This window comes from Bolinopsis microptera, chromosome 12 (assembly GCF_026151205.1).
Source record: "Bolinopsis microptera isolate Bmic1 chromosome 12, MBARI_Bmic_1.0, whole genome shotgun sequence".
Lineage (NCBI taxonomy): Eukaryota > Metazoa > Ctenophora > Tentaculata > Lobata > Bolinopsidae > Bolinopsis > Bolinopsis microptera.
This window is the reverse complement of record NC_087083.1, coordinates 5,165,697-5,180,496: the sequence shown is the minus strand read 5'-3', so window position 1 is coordinate 5,180,496 and position 14,800 is coordinate 5,165,697. Positions and strand designations below refer to the sequence as shown.

General features: G+C 38.1%; 1 long non-coding RNA gene across 1 annotated transcript; it reads left to right on the top strand.

Annotated features, from left to right (window-relative positions):
- Nucleotides 1–10,771: 10,771 nt before the first annotated feature.
- LOC134824318 (uncharacterized) lies at nt 10,772–12,302 on the top strand. The gene is made up of 2 exons (XR_010161388.1): nt 10,772–10,865; nt 11,153–12,302. It is a non-coding gene; the product is annotated as an uncharacterized LOC134824318 (long non-coding RNA).
- The last annotated feature ends 2,498 nt before the right edge of the window (nt 12,303–14,800 follow it).

Below are 14,800 nucleotides of genomic sequence, written 5' to 3'. Positions count from 1 at the left end.
TAGAAGAGTCTGTGATAATTGGTGTCCAATACCTTACAATTTGGACACTGAGGGTCGCAGTTGTTGGCTACCCTTGCCTGGAAGGCTGCAAAGGTGATGTCATGGCCATGTAGGAGAGACATAACCTTAGTATCCGTGTTTCTGCTTGAGTAGCGAGGAAATAATCGTTTGCTCCTTTCATCAATGTTATCCAGTATCTGACCCTCACTCTGATTTATTCTTGGGTTCAGCAGGAGATGTTTATTCCAAGTAAACTCCATGAAGCGGATTATTTCTTCTTTTGAGTAGCTGACAACATCGTTCTGGACACTAGTCAGAAGGTCTATTTTGCTTCTGTTTAGTTCTTTAGACCCAGTTTTCCACGTTAGAAACTTACGTATCTCGTCAATATGGTGCTGGTATCGGTGGGCCTTTGCCTCCTCTAGCTGCAAGATGAGCCCTTGCATAAATGGGTCACTTGTAAGTGCTTTTATTATAAATTTTATAGTGACCATCTTGTAGGATATCTCAAGGGGTGGAATCCCAAGCGCAACAGAGGTCAAATCTTTGGGAGGATGGTGAGTGGCCCCGCTTATCTTCAAGAGGACCCTGGCATAAAAGTCTTTGAAAGTGTCGAGGTTATCTTTTAGCCATATAGGAGCAGCATATAGAAGTTTTGTGAGTACCACTGTTCTGAAGAGCATTCTGAGTGAGCTTGTATTCAGACCTCTGTGGCGGGTGGAGTTTTGGGTGATCCTGTGCCAGGCAAACCAGCATTGCTTGAGTTTGAATTTTGCGTGACCCTTGAATGTGAGCTTGTTGTCGATTGTTAATCCGAGAACAGTTGATTGATACGTATAGGTTATGGGTCTGCTGCCAATAATTAACGGACTTAAGGTTGTGACATCAGGTGCAGTTGAGGATGCTGGTGCGATCATTATGCACTCGGTTTTGTTTTTATCACAGTTCGGGATTAGTTTCCATTTACTGCACCAGACATGAAGGTATTTGCACATCAGCTGCATTATCCGGTGAGCACATATAGGATCCATGTGGGATACTGCTATGCTTCCATCGTCCGCATATTTGAATAGACTTGAGTTAGAGCTGCATTCCAGTGGAAGCTGGTCCTTACATAACATATCCGAGATGTAGAGGATAAATAGCAGAGGTGCAAGGACAGAGCCTTGGGGAAGCCCAAACCATCCACATGAGCGTTGGAATCCGAGACTGTTGTCAACCCTCAGCCGTACTTTGCGAGACAACAGGAAGTTATTGATTATCCGCAAGATTTTTCCTTGTATTTGGTATTTGTTGAGCTTGAAAACCAGGCCTTTCACCCATACACTATCAAATGCTTTACTAAAGTCGATACATAGTAGGAAAGTAGTGAGTTTTTTCCTCTTGCATGCATCTAGAGTAGCAACTAATTTATAAAGATACCTTGCAGTATTTCTTTGAGGTCTAAAGCCTTCTTGTTCTTCGTCGAGTAAGCCCTCTAGTTCACAATGGAGCTTTATTCTTCGTTCCAAGATCTTTTCTAGAAGCTTTCCAACATATGATGATATCGATATTGGTCTGTAAGCAGAGGGGTTCATGTAATTATCCTTCCCATCCTTTTTGATGAAAGTGACATTGGATACGTCCCAGACCCATATACCAGTGTCAAGGACAAGATCAAAAAGTTTTGTTAGGATATGAAGAGCTGACACAGGCAGATGTTTAAGGATTCTTGGATGAAGATCGTCAGTGTCAAAACTTTTAGCACTGCTATTTTGAGCCTTTAGTGCCGAGGTAACTTCCTCTAGGCCTATTTTTCCATTCAAGTGATCATTAATTACTGGGTCTAGTTGGTCAGAAGAGAACTGGGTGGATATAATGTTGTCATAGCAGCTATCGATATCCTGTTCGAAAATACGATCAAAACTGCCTCCATTCATGTGTTCACCAGAGAAGAATGATTTGTACAGGATGTTTTCTTTCTGAGTTCTGTCAGAGTGGAGAATGCCACCATCCATGAGGTTTCCCATGTACTCGTTAGACTTATTGGTCAATGTCTTCTTATAATTTTTCCAGAATGTTTGAGATTGTGCAACATTGAGATTTTCCAGTTTTTGATGAATCCATTTGTTTTTTTCGGATATCAAGGTATTAGAGAACTCCTCCTTTGCTTGTTTGTGGAGGGAGACGTTATGCGGTGTGTAGCTGGTTTTCATCGTTTCCTGCGCAGCTTGAAGAGTTCGTGAGAGGTCTGTAAGGAGAGAGTTCCAAAAAGGTTTTGAGTGGATGCTGGCTTTCTTGAGAGGGATCCACTGATTACCAATTGCAGATAAAGTGTTTTTGAAGTCTTGCCACAACTTTAGAGGGTCTATGTAAGAGTTGATCCTACCAGTTATTCCAAGGAGAAGGGACCTGTTTAGTGATTCACGCCAAGCATTCCAGTCTGTTTTTTCAAGGTCCCAGTAAAGAAGAGGAGATGCAATTTGAGCAGTTTGTGCATGACAGAATTGGTGGATGATTGGTAAGTGACCTCTATTAGGAGCACCTGTGAAAAGTTCACTTTCACTGTCAATACTGGACGATTGGTATAGCCTACATACTTTGCCCTTCAACAAAGCAAGGTCAATGATACTCCCACCATTATGGGAAACAAATGTATTGGTATTCGGAGTAATGCATGTCAGATTATGCTGACCAATAAATGAGTTCAGCTGTCTTCCACGATCGGTTGAGATGATATCTCCCCAGGAGATGTGTCTGCTGTTGAAGTCACCGAGAATTATTATATCTTTGATATTGAGCTTGGAGCAGTATTGTAGAGCTTTAGTGATGTTGGTTAGTGCTGAGCTCAAATTGTTTGGAGAGGTTAGGGAGTGGTTTATGTATATGTTACCTATCATAACTACCGTTGAAGGACAAAAGGAAAATGTGGCATGTGAGGAATCTCGATTTTTCCCATTCTCTGTGACAAATCACAATTTTTGCTGTATGCTGCAACAAAAACGCGATTTTTTCAGTTCTCTGCGACAAATTGCTCATTTTTCTTTAAATCTGAGGACCAAATTTGCATATTTTCCTTCAAATCTGCAGAATACTACGTTTCCTATAAGTATATGAAACCAATCACATCCACAGCCCCATATTCAATTTCTGTCTAGACACTATTGAGCTAACAGTGGGGCGGGAACCTGTTGAACAGGTCAGTAACTTTGTCTATTTGGGTGCCAACATTAGTGGGAATGGTACTATCGACCGAGATATTGACCTCAGGATCCAGCGTGCCAATGGCACGTTCCACCAGCTACGGAAGATATGGAACAGTAGAACTAAAAAAACACCTACCAAGATCCGCATCTACAAGGCTGCTTTTATCACTATCCTGTTATAAGGAGCTGAAGTCTGGAACACTACTAAGAAGCAAATGAAGCGTTTTGAGGTTTTCCATCTGACTTCCCTGAGAAGAATCTTGAAGATAAAGTGGTTTTACCATGTCTCCAATGATGAAGTTCAAAGGCGTGCTGGCATAAAGTCTATAGACACTTTCATCGGTTCTACAAGATTACGGTGGTATGGACACGTTGTCCATACCACCGTAACCAGAGACAGATTTTCTACAGGAGTGGAAACCTAACCATGGAAAGCGATCGAGAGTGAGACCCCGAAAAGACTGGATGGCCTGTGTACTCGAGGATGTTGCTAACTTTTCAGGTGTTGACAATCGCATCGAATTAATTCATGCATCGCAACAATCTGGAAGATGTTAACTGGCCACGGGCCTAAATATAACATATTAATCAATTACAATTCATTAGCATTACCAATATTAAAAACTGTCCAAAATATCTAAGAAAGTATTCTTTAGCCAAAGGGCTCAATCTGGAAAAGTTGACATCGTTATTTCATATTTGTTATTTGCAATTTAAAACTTAACTGTGCGTTGCTGGGCCGGGCTGCGCTCAGCCTGTCATTCCGCCGAATCTCTATTCGTTTATGAACATGATAGCCTGAGGTCACCAGGTAAAACTGTGCGGTGCTCAGTTAACGGGTGATACTATTCTAGGACCGCGTCGACGAGTCCGATCCAACTCAGCGCGCGTCTTGTCATACGTTGTATGACCCGCCGCGCACGAGTGCGCGGCTCCCCCTGTATCGTCGAAACTCTACACTATAGTGAAGTAGTAGAGGCTCTTACGGGCAAAAAGACGTGTTTTCTGCTACGAGTTTAGAGACCTAACCGCTAATTGGACACAATAGTATGATGTCTAAGGATCGATAATATGTTAAGAAGTATAAATTTGGCCTTATTAGTCACGTGCTATACCAATGCGCGTTTTAAACTTTGACAGTCTATTACTCTAAGGCAAATAGAGTAATTATATTCATATTTTGTCAGCAATAAGATCACATTATTTTCTATTTAGTGTGAAAATATGAGCTAGAACGGACATAATCTCGCTGAGTTATAGCTGTTTGAAATTTATGATGAACGCGCGGGTGCCAATTGATAACAACTAAATGCTTTTGCGCGTAGTGCGCGTCGAAAATTTGGCAAAAACGCTTGCGGAGTGAAAATATTCAAACTTCGATAAAGTATATTAAGTGGGTACTTCTCGGAAAGGAAAAATTTAGGCAAACACGATGTGACTATTTTTGGGTTGATTTAATACAACTGCAAAAAATTATTCAAACTTCAAGCAAAAAAGTCAAAATTTTTACCACTTTATTGGATTTTTACCTCAGAACAAATAGAGGGATTTGTTTTATTTTTATACAATCTTGTGCGGCTGTCTTTTAGCTATCTTTATGCAAGTTTTGCCGACATGCCAACAAAATTAACTTGCTCAAAATATCAAAAAACATGGTTTTTTGGCCTATTTTTGGCCCAAAAATCGGTTTTTTGCGATTTTACCCCAGAACAATCAGTCCAATTATCTTGAAACTACTTTCAATCGATTCTACGGTCAAAAATACGTCTAGAAAGGTGTATCTGGGGTCCCTAACGTATCGAGCAGACAATGCCCGTAAGAGCCTCTACTAAGTAAAGCGACCGTGGGGGTCAATACGTGATACAACGTGCGTCCTGATAGGTTATAAACCTACAACATACAAGTGCTTAGCTTCACATAGCCATGTGTCTACGCGTACTGCGTGACGCGCTTGTTTCCTTTGCCGCCTTCGGCAGTTGCGCGCTACTGCAAGCGAGAGGGCTCTGGTTAGAGCAAGTGCTTAGCAGCTGTTACTTCAAAACTTCACTGTATACAAACTTTTAGCTCGCGCCTGCGGCCTACCATCCACCATCTGGCTTGTGAAACAAGCACACCTACACTACAGTACACTTATGGTGTGAAAGTGGAAAGCACGTGTATCACGTCGTGACCCCCATCGTTGTGACCCCCATCGTCGTTTCACCCTTGTAGAGTTTCTACGATACAGGCGGGTCATTCACATAGCCATGTGTATACGCGTACTGTGTGACGCGCCTGTTTCCTTTGCCGCTTTCGGCGGTCGCGCGCTACTGCAAACGAGAGGGCTCTGGTTAGAGCAAGGCGGGTCATACAACGTATGACAAAAAAGCACATGGTTAGGTGAAATGTATCCTAAATGCTATAGCTAAAATTATCGAGCATGCTAAATCACTTCACCTAACCATGTGCTTTCGCGCCACTGCGGGCGCGCTTGTTTCACAAGTCAAGGCGGGCGGGCGCGCGCTACTGCAAGCGCAAGGGCTCTGGATAGAGCAACTAAATCACTCTACAGTCGATCTTCGAGATTGTTCTAAAAGGGCCCCGACAGTTGAAACCAACTTCAATCGATGTATTTTCGGACGCTGATTCCGAATCACCCCCCATGACATAGGGTTAAAATGCTCCCCTGACGAGATATTGGCGAAAAACTGTCTCGATCACGTGATATGACCGTATAAGGAAGTTAGTCTTGTTAGGGTTAGGATTTCAGCAAATGCTTTTGTTATGGATTGGGTTAGGGTTAGGGTTGGGATCAGACTATATTGGTGATTGGACAGTTCAATATGCAATAGTTGGACTGTAACGCGCTCATCAAAATTTTAAATTTTTTTACAATTTGCAATTTACTAGTTGGCACTGATCTGCCTATCATTTTGTCAAATTTGATTCACATTGTAAACCGTTTACATCTATTTTGGCTTCCGGCGCGCACTTCGCTTCCAAAATGCACCGAATCAAATTACTTTCATACCCTTATTGTAGGTTTATAACCTACCAGGACGCGCGCCGAGTTAGACTCGTCGACGGTTGAAACAAATATTTTACGAGTATCACCCGTTAATACCCTCATATCAGGACCTTTTTACAAGAATTTTCTTAAAATTTGGGTGAGCGATTTAATTTAGTGGAACATGGAAGCGCAATCAACTAAATTTTAAATTAAAAAGCATAAGCTGTGAATCACAATAATAAATATATTGTCCTGGAAAGTAATCACAGCTTAAAAGCTAATATATTTTATATGAGCTCAATCACAATAATATAATAACTTGCCGCGCCCTCAGATTTAACTGTAGACATAAATTTTAAATATATCATGTATGAATCGCGTAAATAAAGCCGCGCGAAAGTGTAACATTTGCTGTGGAATAATATATTGATGAAGGAGCGCCTGCTCCATTCGACCATCGAGGACGATGTGCAAATTTTTGATGCCACAGGGAAGCCCGTGAATGACGGCGACCCAATAAATTCTTACATTGCCTAGTTTGATGTGGTGTTTTTCGCCTATATGGCTATATCAATGGTTAATAGTTGTTATTAACTTGTTCTGATAATCTTGATACACAAAGATTTATAACACAACTTCCTATCGATTAGATGCTGTTGAGTGTTACTTTCTCAGCTGTTTATTTGTCTAAGCCAATTTATTGGCACAACATTTTGTTTGACGATACTTCCGCCAACTCGAATTGCTTCTCTGTATGCTTCCTGTCACTTACGGAGACTAACAAAGTAATAGTAACCCATTCAAAACAAAGTTCAATCCTGTTTCCCAGTTCTTGAATCAATGTTGTTTGATGTGTCGTCATTAAGATCAATGTCTGCTTTCGGCCCATCTCCTTTCAACAATATATAACTCTTTTAGCTTGCCAAGCACAACCTACAGATCTGCTTCAAAGTACTTTAAAAGCTGTGATATTCGAACACCTTACCCGCAAATCTGTTGACAGCTTAGCACACCAACTCTAATTTCGTATCCCGTCACGTGTAAAATTCCTATCGTTTGATTGGCTGTTTCGATCACATGAAAGATCTATAACTTTGCTGAGTGGCCAGTTTGCGGGAATGAAATAGCTGAACTCACAGATTTTCATTGAACGTGCGGACCTTTGCTCTGTGTCCTTGGCCTTGTGTGTACGGTTTCTTTGCATTAGGTCGAATGGAATGGAGCCATACCATTTCTTAGCAGCTTTTAGGAGACTAGCTAATATTACTGTATTTTTTGGATTCCAGGAGGACTTTCTTTATTTATTATTTTGCAGTTATTGGAATCGTCTCAAGCCTTTATCCGCTGTGCACGTATCCGTTCGTTTGTGGCTCTGTTATTCACGTAACTAACTATTCTTTACCAAACTTTGACGTTCTGAACCTCAGTCATTTCTCTCAAAGATCCGGACGCTGAAAAAAGATCCGGATGTGGAAATATTTAACTTAGGCATTGAACTACGGAAAGAAATTGTTTGTCACTGATTTTCACGTCGCCCTACTACGCTTCAGTTTATAACCAAGTCCTAGCTTCAATCCACAGTCTGTCAAGCGAATGTTATATTTCAAGACCACGTAAAATTGTTAATTTTTGTATCAATTTGTCTGGCCCGCCAACTTCCTGAACTGTCCAAATTGTCTTTGTGCCTTTAACATTGGTCGTCTGAGCGGGTAACCCGTTACTTCTCCATTTATTTCTTTGTTTGAACGATTGTCTTTACTGATGATTTTTTTATTACATATTGATACCTACCCCAACCTCATATCACGGGACTTTGATCTTATTTGTGATTTTACACGAACTGATCGATTTTCTTAAACTGCAAGACAAAAAAGTGGTATGATTTGGACTTCTTCGGCTGACTCGAACCTCTGGATTTTGGCCAACTCATACTTCCTTGTTATTTACTTTTATAAAACCATAATTAACAATCGTATCGATTTGTCTGAATTTTTACCTCTTACCTTAACATCCTGTGTTAAGTGCATCTCATTCAGATTAAGGGGTACTTTGTTCGGATCGCTGTTATTGTTCCATAAGTTACATTTTTTTCACATATAAGTTAAATATTTGATTTACTAGGAATGTTCCAGTGCAGTGATGAGACATTCTCTGGTCATGTAATAATCGGAGAATGTCTCTGAAATACTAACAAAATGACAAATTATTAGAACAATGATAAATTAAAACTGGGTGTGTGAACGTACAGGGCTGTATAATAAACGATTTTAGCCGGATCATGTTCACTTATCGTTACTAAGCGACCAAGATCAAGAGACAGTCCTCCCAAATTAAGGGACATTATCTTTATCAATTGGTGTAATTCGATAATCTGCTAATCACTTGATAAATGCTCGATAATTGATTGGTATCATCATGATTATTAGTTCTAGGGTGTGGATGTATGGTGAAAAGGTCTGTGGCGTGTCATGCGATCTCTCCAACCGCTTATACCCCCGTTATCATAGGTAAATAATTCTTTATTTCGCAATTTTCTTCTCATCAGCCATAAATTTATTTACCAGTATCATATCCAATTTTGGTCGTTAAATTTACAATTATATCGGTTGTTGTAATCAGTAATGTTTGTAGTCAATAAAGTCAACGCGGTTATTGTAATGAAAAACGTTTCATTTTGGTCATTTAAGGTTTTGATTCGTGTATACTGTATACAATTGTTAGCTCAAAATTGTTCTTGTTATATCTGCAAGGTTCCCCTGACTAATTTGCATAACACTTATAATTTCATAAATAATCATGTACATCTGAATTTAATTGAGTACATCAACTCGGTTATTTTAGCTAATTCCTAACAAAATTTCATTAAATTAATTAAGAAACAGCTGGTATCCTATGTCAAATGAAAATTGGTATAGTGGGTTTAGCTAGGGCAATCAATTACTAATTAGGTATGTAATTACTAATTAATCTTTAAATAAACATGAACTCAATCTATGGAGAACTCTATCAATATAATTGATCTTTATTTTTGATTTGATTGTTTTCTATTGCAGGCCTTGAGGATAATCATACGAAGACATTTTATGGAGCCATTCAATTTACATGGTGAGTTTTATCAGAGTTATTAGCTTATTTATTCCAATTTTCTTTTAAAATATTAATTTTAAAGATTTCTAAATTAAGTGAGCATTTCTAATTTAACTTATCTTGTTAATTTTATCCAGTTAGTATATGATTGGCTTTATTAATCCGTCATTGCTAATAATTTTGTCCCTTTCTAGGACATCCCCGCCCACGGAATCTGCCCTCGTGTGGCAGCATTGAAGGAACGTAGCCATGATATAGCAGCTCAGCGACCGGTCCATCGTCCAGAGAGAGAGTCTGCAGCCCGTATCAATACACACCAGTTCCCATTGATCACCCAGCTACCCAAGGGCTGATTTTAGTGTAACGACTTTACCCCTAATGGAGATTGAACACTTATTTTGAGTACATTGATTGGTGCTTGCATTATTTACAGTCCTTAATTAACTTTTTTTTATAATTGGTTATCTTCCAGATATAAATTCCATCTTCAAAGTTCGAAGTTAATACTCTAGACATTATTTCCCCCGCAAAGTTCGAAGGTCCATAATTTATAACATAAATTCCTGTCCATAAATCTACCATTGTAGCCCACGAGAGTTTTGGGTTTGAACTCTGCCCTGAAGTGAGTCTCAAACCGGGGTGGTATTCCATAAATATCGAACCCTGAATATCCATACTCCTAGTTAAAAGGAGCCAATATAACGTAGTTAAATTAATACCATCACAAGTTAATGAAATATAATAAATAAAAATAATCTCTAGAAGTCATGGAAAATTGGAGCAGTAAATAGCCGTTAAGTAAGTTGTCGGCTGAAACCCGAGTACGGCTATCTGTAAAATAACAGGGAAATGTGTTAAATAGTTAAATAATAAGGAAATGTGTTAAATAGTTAAATAATAAGGAAATGTGTTAAATAGTTAAATAATAGGGAAATGTGTTAAATAGTTAAATAATAGGGAAATGTGTGTTGTTTGTGGATTTAACACTTGTTATTGGGGGTGTGCAGATGTGAACTTGAATTTTTTGTTGTTGAAAATAAATGAATATACATATTTACTTTTAGCATTCACAACATTACATGGTTTGACATCGAAAACATACCCAAATGTATACATGTATAGTATATTGTATATTCAAGCCATTCAATCGAGACTTAGTGCACCACGGGCTTTATACTGTAATATGACAAGAGAATATGAATTGTCCAAATCGGGTGTTTTCTTTTGGAGCCACTGTTTTTTATTAAATAACCGAATAATATAATGATATGATAAAATATATGTTCAATGAACATTGTTCATAGAATATAGATAACCAGTACATGGTACTGAAAGTTTGCTGACCACTATAATTATCATTAATACCATTTTCCATTCAAAGCCTTGTTATGAAATTTGTAAAGATTTAACATACAAACCCAACGGTAATCAATATTCAATATAACAACAAATTCGTCACTCTACATAGCTAATTAATTAACTAATTGCCCGTCCAGACGGAATCAGATGCTGTACGAAGTGTAAGGTACGCCACAGACGAGTCAGGACAACCTGCTTACGTGAGATTTGAAGACAGTATTATAGCTCCTAAGCTCGTTATAAAGGTTTGATAAGAGTATTATGATTAATTATATTATATAATATATTATAGATAATTATTATTATAAAAGTTTAATACCACTAGGGTGTTATTATCTGTTTAATTCGATATAAATGAAATAAAATATGCTAGATCAAAATTTGATATATACATTATACGCTAGCAAAACTCTAAATTTGCTTTCAAAACTTGATATACACAAGCAGAACTCTGAACAAAACTTGCAAACAACATCAATTTTACTCACTGAACAATAATAACAATTATATAAACTGACACTCCCAATTTCAGAGTCGATCTGGGAGTATAGAGCCAGGACACTATAGGCAACTAAGCGACGGGTCAGCTCCTGACGATTCAGTCGGCGAGTGAGTCACCTTATCTGACGTCATGACACGTGGTTTCATATCATGACGTCACGTACTCACGTGGTTTCATATCATGACGTCACGTGGTTTCATATCATGACGTCACGTGGTTTCATATCATGACGTCATATGATTTGGATATAGTATTTACGCGTGCCCTACGCAGTCGCGTGGCTTTTCAAATGACTTAAAGTGCTACTTAATAAATCGTTAGTTCTCAGTAACCTAATACTCCAGCTTCAACCACGAGACATTTTATTTCAACTTTATTTCATGACAGCTCGTGGATTTTCTTGTTTTAACGATTTTTTCGGAACTGGTTCAAGGAACAGCTACAGAAACGATCCTTTTTAAAGTTCCGACAGTTTAACTTTAATACTTATATTTGAGTTTCCTCAAGCAGCTAAAGATCATGTTAAAGTTATCTAAACTGTATAATTTTACTCGTAAACAAATTATCGATCGCATTTTCATTCCCTCAGTGCAAGTGGTTTCAGATCCTATCATATATTTTTGCGGCAAATTGTTTATGGTTAGATTTTTAATTTTTGGTATGTTAAAGTAATTTTATCTGAGACTCGCAAGATTTTTAATGTGTTATTTGTCCGCATAATTAAAGCGACGTCTATCTTAATTCTTTGCATATTATGGTTTTCAGAATTGAATCAATACCATGAACTGAGATAGTTATTCAGTGCAAGTGGGTATTTTCTCATTTCTGACAGGATATATTTTTCGTAAGTTCGAAATATTTCCAAGTCTTCAACAACAATTAATAAAATTTCGTCTTAACTAATTAAGGAGCTCGAGCCCTTTCCTTTAGTGGAACTTTTTATAGATGTAACAGAAATATACTAGCATGTAACATTTGTATGGAATAATATTTTTGGAAGGGCGTAGTTTACAGATGAACTCAGTGTGTATATTTTGTTACCGAAATTTGTTGTTACCGAAATTTTTTGTGATGCAAGAATGTGTTTTGATATTTTGTAGTTAATGATTTGTTGTTGTTAAATCCTGTTATGATGTTTAATACCTTCTTTTTATTATTCAGATCGCTTGTACATCCTTAATGTATTCGTAATTATTTATTGAGCTCACTTATAACTTGATAATTAAATTCAAATAATTATTTAATGAGCTCACTTATAACTTGATAATTAAATTCAAATAACTCCGAATAATTAAAAGATCTGACATATTAAATATTATCACAATATACTTCTTATTTCAATATTTCTGCTAAATCCATTTTTATGACAGCTAAGTTGTGAATTGTACATCAAAAGATATAACTCCAATTCTACTCAGTACTTTTACGTAATATTAATACAAATTAATGACGAAGAAACATCAAGAAGATCCTCTTCTTCTCTATTTAGAGTATAATATATGTAACATATTTACCTTAAAAGCGGCCACGGGGTGCCGTTTTTTTTTGGGTCCGGATAAAAATGTTGCAACTTACACCAAAATAAATGAGCAGAACACACACCCTCTGACACAATCAATTTGTCACACAGTTAAAATCATATAATTTGTAATTAGATTGATGAGCCAAGTTTCAGGAATTGGGTTAATGTGAGGATGAGTTGATACGTGGATAAAAATTTTGAACCGAATGAAAATTCCCTTCCAGCCACATAACAGGCATTTTTATGTCCCAAATTTTGCAAGGGTTTTGGTACACTTTTGCCACACTTACTTTTAATAGCTAAGGTCCGAATAAGTTGGAATAAGGTAAAATAGTACTGTTAAAAATGGGGGCTGTGCCACAAAAACTGAGAACACAACCTCTGGCTGATAAAAGGAGATGTTTTGAGGCGATGTTTTCTCAAAATTTGTGGCGGCCCCCATATTTTTGCCCCCATTTGTGGCGGATTTTACCCCCATTTTCTGAGAAAACACCCTCTGAAACATCTACTGGATAAAGGGCAGTCAGAGAGCACGTTTCCTTGATTTGTGTAGTGGATTGGTAGTGGATTTCACAGTTGTAGTGGATTTGTGTTCCGGGGTAGGTTGGAACATGTTTTGGTGGTTAAATAGGTAGTATTTGACCTAAACGATCGGAAAAACTGAGTTTCGACCTCTTGACCCACTCAGGCCACGCCCATCCCAAAATTACGGAAATCCGGGTAAAATCAAGACCGAAAATCTTTACCCCCGTAGCGCATTTATATTCCAGGGTAAGTTGGAACATGTTTTGGTGGTCAAATATTGTAATGTACGCGCGGCGCGTAAAATGTACTACAAAATCCACTACACATTTATAAATATGAGCACATTTATAAATACGAGCAGTTTGGTGAGACTTCTGACGGCTACCGTCGTAGATGGTGAGCGGACTGAATCACTACCGGACTGAATCCCTAACGGACTGAATCACTACCAATCACTATTGGTAGGGATTGAGGTATATTTTCGGACTGAATCACTACCGGACTAAATCACTACCGCTAATATCTAGACCTAACCACTTTGATGTGATCCCTACTGAACTTTGCAATAAAGGCATAATTATTCGTATTTCATTAGTTAATTATTTTATTTTTTGTTAATTATTATTAGATTTTTCGTGATAATTGACTAAGCAGAAATTTGGTCAAAGAATAATAGATAATATACTGATACAGTAATTTAAATCACACAATAATAAGTAAACATTAAAGCATTAACCCAAAATCTTAGATCCAACAGCTTTCAGAAACTCGGTAACATCCCTAAAGTTATCATAATCATCAACAATACGCTGAATCTCCAGGTCAAACTTCTCCCACTTTTCTGCTCTCTTGAAAGGTCTTCTGGTGAGGATGTTGGTGATCTTCACGTCTGTCAAAGTCTGCTCCCTCTTGATGCACTCTAAGTACTTCCAGATGGAAGGGTTGTGACAGTTGACCAAGGAGGCGAAGCCGCTGTTCCAACCCTCTGCGATGTTGCTGGAACGAGGTAGTAACATCTGGGACGCTTCGTGGTGATTCCAGGAGTCGTGCCTGAAGGGAGGAGGGGTGGAGGTGGTTCCGATCCATGTCGACTCAAAGTATCTTGCGAAGGCAGTCATCTCAGCAGGAAGAGAAGGTTTGAGAAGCCGCCACGCCTGGTCCACATCACAAGGAATACAAGGAATACAAGGAATACAAGGAATACAAATTTAAAATCTTAAGCTACAATAGTAACTGTTAAGATAATAACAATATCATAAGATTTGAATTTATTATATTAATATAACTTAAACTAAAGTGAAACATAAATATTTTGACAAAAAATATTTTGTTTACAATCGCCTTGGTAATGCTCTAATGCTTGAGCCAGGCCACTTTGCACTCTTTGTTGCGCGAAAAGAAAAAAAGCGCTGGTACAGTGATTTTCAGTGTTCATGTACTGGCCAGAGAGTCGACGAATTTCTTGCGGTTGTTAAAACACGTAGTGGCAAATCTAGCAACGACTCTCGTGAGGTGGACTTGACTTTCATTCGTGATTAATTCAATGATTTCACTGTTGCTGCTGATGAATTTGAGGACGTTTGCTCCAGGGATGACAGTGTAAACAGAACAAGATGACGCAGATGGTTTGA